This window comes from Arachis hypogaea, chromosome 11 (assembly GCF_003086295.3).
Source record: "Arachis hypogaea cultivar Tifrunner chromosome 11, arahy.Tifrunner.gnm2.J5K5, whole genome shotgun sequence".
Lineage (NCBI taxonomy): Eukaryota > Viridiplantae > Streptophyta > Magnoliopsida > Fabales > Fabaceae > Arachis > Arachis hypogaea.
Window position 1 is genome coordinate 1,929,007 of NC_092046.1, and position 8,407 is coordinate 1,937,413.

The window sequence follows — 8,407 nt, forward strand, 5'->3', positions numbered from 1 at the left end:
TACTTGTTTTTTAATTTCATGTTAAAATCTACATTGATTAAAGAATTTTAATATTTAAAATATTTTAAAGTTTAAAGAAAAAAATATGTGAGAAATTTCAAGTACTTTAAAGTCAAAAGCGAAATTACAAATATTATAATTTTATTTGTTATTTATCTTTTATCTAAAAGTATTTTCAAATTTTCAACAATTTTTCTATTATTAAATAAAATCGCAAATTAAAATTATAATACATTTTCTAGATTTGCAATTTTTTGTAATATTATTTATTAGACTTCATTGACATATAACATATAATGAAACAAAACAATTAATATTACAAGAAAATTGCAAATCTAACAAATGAAACAACTTTAATTTGTTGTTCTACTTGTTTTTTAATTTCATGTTAAAATCTATCTTGATTAAAAAAATTTAAGCTTTATAACATTTTAATAACTAAAAAAAAATGTGAGAAATTTCAAGTACTTCAAAATCAAAAGCAAAATCACAAATATTATAACTTTATTTGTTATTTATCTTTTATCTAGAAATATTTTTAAATTTTTAACACTTTTTCTATTATTAAATAGCAAATTAAAGTTATAATATATTTTCTAGGTTTGCAATTTCTTGTAATATTATTTGTTATACTTCATTGACATATAACATATAATGAAATAAAACAACTAATATTACAAGAAAATTGCAAATCTAAAAAATGAAACAATTTTAATTTGTTGTTCAACTTGTTTTTTAATTTCATGTTAAAATCTACATTAATTAAAGAATTTTAATATTTATAATAGTTTAATGTTTAAAGAAAAAATATGTGAGAAATTTCAAATACTTTAAAGTCAAAAGCGAAATTATAAATATTATAATTTTATTTGTTATTTGCCTTTTATCTAGAAGTATCTCCAAATTTTCAACAAATTTTCTATTATTTAATGGAATCGCAAATTAAAGTTATAATACATTTTCTAGGTTTGCAATTTCTTGTAATATTATTTGTTATACTTCATTGACATATAACATATAACGAAATAAAACAATTAATATTACAAGAAAATCACAAATCTAAAAAATGAAGCAACTTTAATTTGTTGTTCTACTTGTTTTTTAATTTCATGTTAAAATCTACATTGATTAAAAAAAATTTAATCTTTATAACATTTTAAAATCTAAAAAAAATGTAAAAAATTTCAAGTACTTCAAAGTCAAAAGCAAAATCACAAATATTAGAACTTTATCTGTTATTTGCATTTTATCTAGAAATATCTTCAAATTTTTAACACTTTTTCTATTATTAAATAAAAACGCAAATTAAAGTTATAATACATTTTATAGGTTTGCAATTTCTTGTAATATTATTTGTTATGCTTCATTGACATATAACATATAATGAAATAAAACAATTAATATTACAAGAAAATTGCAAATCTAAAAAATGAAACAACTTTAATTTGTCGTTCTACTTGTTTTTTAATTTCATGTTGAAATCTATATTGATTAAAAAATTTTAATCTTTAAAACATTTTAATATCTAAAAAAATATGTGAGAAATTTCAAGTACTTCAAAGTCAAAAGCAAAATCACAAATATTATAACTTTATTTGTTATTTGCCTTTCATCTAGAAATATCTTCAAATTTTCACCACTTTTTTTATTATTAAATTAAATAGCAAATTAAAGTTATAATACATTTTCTAGGTTTCCAATTTCTTGTAATATTATTTGTTATACTTCATTGACATATAACATATAATTAAATAAAACAATTTATATTACAAGAAAATTGCAAATCTAAAAAATGAAACAACTTTAATTTGTTGTTCTACTTGTTTTTTAATTTCATGTTGAAATCTATATTGATTAAAAAATTTTAATCTTTAAAACATTTTAATATCTAAAAAAATATGTGAGAAATTTCAAGTATTTCAAAGTCAAAAGCAAAATCATAAATATTATAACTTTATTTGTTATTTGCCTTTCATCTAGAAATATCTTCAAATTTTCAACACTTTTTCTATTTTTAAATAAAATTGTAAATTAAAGTTATAATACATTTTCTATATTTGCAATTTCTTGTAATATTATTTGTTATACTTCATTGGCATATAACATATAATGAAATAAAACAACTAATATTACAAGCAAATTACAAATCTAAAAAATGAAACAATTTTAATTTATTGTTTTACTTATTTTTCAATTTCATGTTAAAATCTATATTGATTAAAAAATTTTAATCTTTATAACATTTTAATTTCTAAATAAAATATATGTGAGAAATTTCAAGTACTTCAAAGTCAAAAGCAAAATCACAAATATTATAACTTTATTTGTTATTTGCTTTCCATCTAGAAATATCTTCAAATTTTCAACACTTTTTCTATTATTAAATAAAATTATAAATTAAAGTTATAATACATTTTCTAGGTTTGCAATTTCTTGTAATATTATTTGTTATACTTCATTGATATATAACATATAATGAAATAAAATAATTAATATTACAAGAAAATTGCAAATCTAAAAAATGAAACAACTTTAATTTGTTGTTCTACTTGTTTTTTAATTTCATGTTGAAATCTATATTGATTAAAAAATTTTAATCCTTAAAACATTTTAATATCTAAAAAAATATGTGAAAAATTTCAAGTACTTCAAAGTCAAAAGCAAAATCACAAATATTAAAACTTTATTTGTTATTTGCCTTTCATCTAGAAATATCTTCAAATTTTCAACACTTTTTTTATTATTAAATAAAATCGCAAATTAAAGTTATAATACATTTTCTAGGTTTGCAATTTCTTGTAATATTATTTGTTATATTTCATTGATATAATGAAATAAAACAATTAATATTACAAGAAAATTGCAAATCTAAAAAATGAAACAACGTTAATTTGTTGTTCTACTTGTTTTTTAATTTCATGTTGAAATCCATATTGATTAAAAATTTTAATCTTTAAAATATTTTAATATCTAAAAAAATATGTGAGAAATTTCAAGTACTTCAAAGTCTAAAGCAAAATCACAAATATTAAAACTTTATTTGTTATTTGCCTTTCATCTAGAAATATCTTCAAATTTTAAACACTTTTTTTATTATTAAATAAAATCGCAAATTAAAGTTATAATACATTTTCTAGGTTTGCAATTTCTTGTAATATTATTTGTTATACTTCATTGATATAATGAAATAAAACAATTAATATTACAAGAAAATTGCAAATCTAAAAAATGAAACAACTTTAATTTGTTGTTCTACTTGTTTTTTAATTTCATGTTGAAATCCATATTGATTAAAAAATTTTAATCTTTAAAATATTTTAATATCTAAAAAAATATGTGAGAAATTTCAAGCACTTCAAAGTCAAAAGCAAAATCACAAATATTAAAACTTTATTTGTTATTTGCCTTTCATCTAGAAATATCTTCAAATTTTCAACACTTTTTTTATTATTAAATAAAATCGCAAATTAAAGTTATAATACATTTTCTAGGTTTGCAATTTCTTGTAATATTATTTGTTATACTTCATTGATATAATGAAATAAAACAATTAATATTACAAGAAAATTGCAAATCTAAAAAATGAAACAACTTTAATTTGTTGTTCTACTTGTTTTTTAATTTCATGTTGAAATCCATATTGATTAAAAAAATTTAATCTTTAAAATATTTTAATATCTAAAAAAATATGTGAGAAATTTCAAGTACTTCAAAGTCAAAAGCAAAATCACAAATATTAAAACTTTATTTGTTATTTGCCTTTCATCTAGAAATATCTTCAAATTTTCAACACTTTTTTTATTATTAAATAAAATCGCAAATTAAAGTTATAATACATTTTCTAGGTTTGCAATTTCTTGTAATATTATTTGTTATACTTCATTGATATATAACATATAATGAAATAAAACAATTAATATTACAAGAAAATTGCAAATCTAAAAAATGAAACAACTTTAATTTGTTGTTCTACTTGTTTTTTAATTTCATGTTGAAATTCATATTGTTTAAAAAATTTTAATCTTTAAAACATTTTAATATCTAAAAAAATATGTGAGAAATTTCAAGAACTTCAAAGTCAAAAGCAAAATCACAAATATTAAAACTTTATTTATTATTTGCCTTTCATCTAGAAATATCTTCAAATTTTCAACACTTTTTTTATTATTAAATAAAATCGCAAATTAAAGTTATAATACATTTTCTAGGTTTGCAATTTCTTGTAATATTATTTGTTATACTTCATTGATATATAACATATAATGAAATAAAACAATTAATATTACAAAAAAATTGCAAATCTAAAAAATGAAACAACTTTAATTTGTTGTTCTACTTGTTTTTTAATTTCATGTATTGATTAAAAAATTTTAATCTTTAAAACACTTTAATATCTAAAAAAATATGTGAGAAATTTCAAGTACTTCAAAGTCAAAAGCAAAATCATAAATATTATAACTTTATTTGTTATTTGCCTTTCATCTAGAAATATCTTCAAATTTTCAACACTTTTTCTATTTTTAAATGAAATTGTAAATTAAAGTTATAATACATCTTTTACATTTGCAATTTCTTGTAATATTATTTGTTATACTTCATTGGCATATAACATATAATGAAATAAAACAACTAATATTACAAGAAAATTACAAATCTAAAAAATGAAACAATTTTAATTTATTGTTTTACTTATTTTTTAATTTCATGTTAAAATCTATATTGATTAAAAAATTTTAATATTTATAACATTTTAATTTCTAAATAAAATATATGTGAGAAATTTCAAGTACTTCAAAGTCAAAAGCAAAATCACAAATATTATAACTTTATTTGTTATTTGCTTTTCATCTAGAAATATCTTCAAATTTTTAACACTTTTTCTATTATTAAATAAAATTATAAATTAAAGTTATAATACATTTTCTAGGTTTGTAATTTCTTGTAATATTATTTGTTATACTTCATTGATATATAACATATAATGAAATAAAACAATTAATATTACAAGAAAATTGCAAATCTAAAAAATGAAACAACTTTAATTTGTTGTTCTACTTATTTTTTAATTTCATGTTGAAATCTATATTGATTAAAAAATTTTAATCTTTAAAATATTTTAATATCTAAAAAAATATGTGATAAATTTCAAGTACTTCAAAGTCAAAAGCAAAATCACAAATATTAAAACTTTATTTGTTATTTGCCTTTCATCTAGAAATAATTTCAATTTTTCAACACTTTTTTTATTATTAAATAAAATCGCAAATTAAAGTTATAATACATTTTCTAGGTTTGCAATTTCTTGTAATATTATTTGTTATACTTCATTGATATATAACATATAATGAAATAAAACAATTAATATTACAAGAAAATTGCAAATCTAAAAAATGAAACAACTTTAATTTGTTGTTCTACTTGTTTTTTAATTTCATGTTGAAATCTATATTGATTAAAAAATTTTAATCTTTAAAACATTTTAATATCTAAAAAAAATATGTGAAAAATTTCAAGTACTTCAAAGTCAAAAGCAAAATCACAAATATTAAAACTTTATTTGTTATTTTCCTTTCATCTAGAAATATCTTCAAATTTTCAACACTTTTTTTATTATTAAATAAAATCACAAATTAAAGTTATAATACATTTTCTAGGTTTGCAATTTCTTGTAATATTATTTGTTATACTTCATTGGTATAATGAAATAAAACAATTAATATTACAAGAAAATTGCAAATCTAAAAAATGAAACAACTTTAATTTGTTGTTCTACTTGTTTTTTAATTTCATGTTGAAATCCATATTGATTAAAAAATTTTAATCTTTAAAATATTTTAATATCTAAAAAAATATGTGAGAAATTTCAAGTACTTCAAAGTCAAAAGCAAAATCACAAATATTAAAACTTTATTTGTTATTTGCCTTTCATCTAGAAATATCTTCAAATTTTCAACACTTTTTTTATTATTAAATAAAATCGCAAATTAAAGTTATAATACATTTTCTAGGTTTGCAATTTCTTGTAATATTATTTGTTATACTTCATTGATATAATGAAATAAAACAATTAATATTACAAGAAAATTGCAAATCTAAAAAATGAAACAACTTTAATTTGTTGTTCTACTTGTTTTTTAATTTCATGTTGAAATCCATATTGATTAAAAAATTTTAATCTTTAAAATATTTTAATATCTAAAAAAATATGTGAGAAATTTCAAGCACTTCAAAGTCAAAAGCAAAATCACAAATATTAAAACTTTATTTGTTATTTGCCTTTCATCTAGAAATATCTTCAAATTTTCAACACTTTTTTTATTATTAAATAAAATCGCAAATTAAAGTTATAATACATTTTCTAGGTTTGCAATTTCTTGTAATATTATTTGTTATACTTCATTGATATAATGAAATAAAACAATTAATATTACAAGAAAATTGCAAATCTAAAAAATGAAACAACTTTAATTTGTTGTTCTACTTGTTTTTTAATTTCATGTTGAAATCCATATTGATTAAAAAAATTTAATCTTTAAAATATTTTAATATCTAAAAAAATATGTGAGAAATTTCAAGTACTTCAAAGTCAAAAGCAAAATCACAAATATTAAAACTTTATTTGTTATTTGCCTTTCATCTAGAAATATCTTCAAATTTTCAACACTTTTTTTATTATTAAATAAAATCGCAAATTAAAGTTATAATACATTTTCTAGGTTTGCAATTTCTTGTAATATTATTTGTTATACTTCATTGATATATAACATATAATGAAATAAAACAATTAATATTACAAGAAAATTGCAAATCTAAAAAATGAAACAACTTTAATTTGTTGTTCTACTTGTTTTTTAATTTCATGTTGAAATTCATATTGTTTAAAAAATTTTAATCTTTAAAACATTTTAATATCTAAAAAAATATGTGAGAAATTTCAAGAACTTCAAAGTCAAAAGCAAAATCACAAATATTAAAACTTTATTTATTATTTGCCTTTCATCTAGAAATATCTTCAAATTTTCAACACTTTTTTTATTATTAAATAAAATCGCAAATTAAAGTTATAATACATTTTCTAGGTTTGCAATTTCTTGTAATATTATTTGTTATACTTCATTGATATATAACATATAATGAAATAAAACAATTAATATTACAAAAAAATTGCAAATCTAAAAAATGAAACAACTTTAATTTGTTGTTCTACTTGTTTTTTAATTTCATGTATTGATTAAAAAATTTTAATCTTTAAAACACTTTAATATCTAAAAAAATATGTGAGAAATTTCAAGTACTTCAAAGTCAAAAGCAAAATCATAAATATTATAACTTTATTTGTTATTTGCCTTTCATCTAGAAATATCTTCAAATTTTCAACACTTTTTCTATTTTTAAATGAAATTGTAAATTAAAGTTATAATACATCTTTTACATTTGCAATTTCTTGTAATATTATTTGTTATACTTCATTGGCATATAACATATAATGAAATAAAACAACTAATATTACAAGAAAATTACAAATCTAAAAAATGAAACAATTTTAATTTATTGTTTTACTTATTTTTTAATTTCATGTTAAAATCTATATTGATTAAAAAATTTTAATATTTATAACATTTTAATTTCTAAATAAAATATATGTGAGAAATTTCAAGTACTTCAAAGTCAAAAGCAAAATCACAAATATTATAACTTTATTTGTTATTTGCTTTTCATCTAGAAATATCTTCAAATTTTTAACACTTTTTCTATTATTAAATAAAATTATAAATTAAAGTTATAATACATTTTCTAGGTTTGTAATTTCTTGTAATATTATTTGTTATACTTCATTGATATATAACATATAATGAAATAAAACAATTAATATTACAAGAAAATTGCAAATCTAAAAAATGAAACAACTTTAATTTGTTGTTCTACTTATTTTTTAATTTCATGTTGAAATCTATATTGATTAAAAAATTTTAATCTTTAAAATATTTTAATATCTAAAAAAATATGTGATAAATTTCAAGTACTTCAAAGTCAAAAGCAAAATCACAAATATTAAAACTTTATTTGTTATTTGCCTTTCATCTAGAAATAATTTCAATTTTTCAACACTTTTTTTATTATTAAATAAAATCGCAAATTAAAGTTATAATACATTTTCTAGGTTTGCAATTTCTTGTAATATTATTTGTTATACTTCATTGATATATAACATATAATGAAATAAAACAATTAATATTACAAGAAAATTGCAAATCTAAAAAATGAAACAACTTTAATTTGTTGTTCTACTTGTTTTTTAATTTCATGTTGAAATCTATATTGATTAAAAAATTTTAATCTTTAAAACATTTTAATATCTAAAAAAAATATGTGAAAAATTTCAAGTACTTCAAAGTCAAAAGCAAAA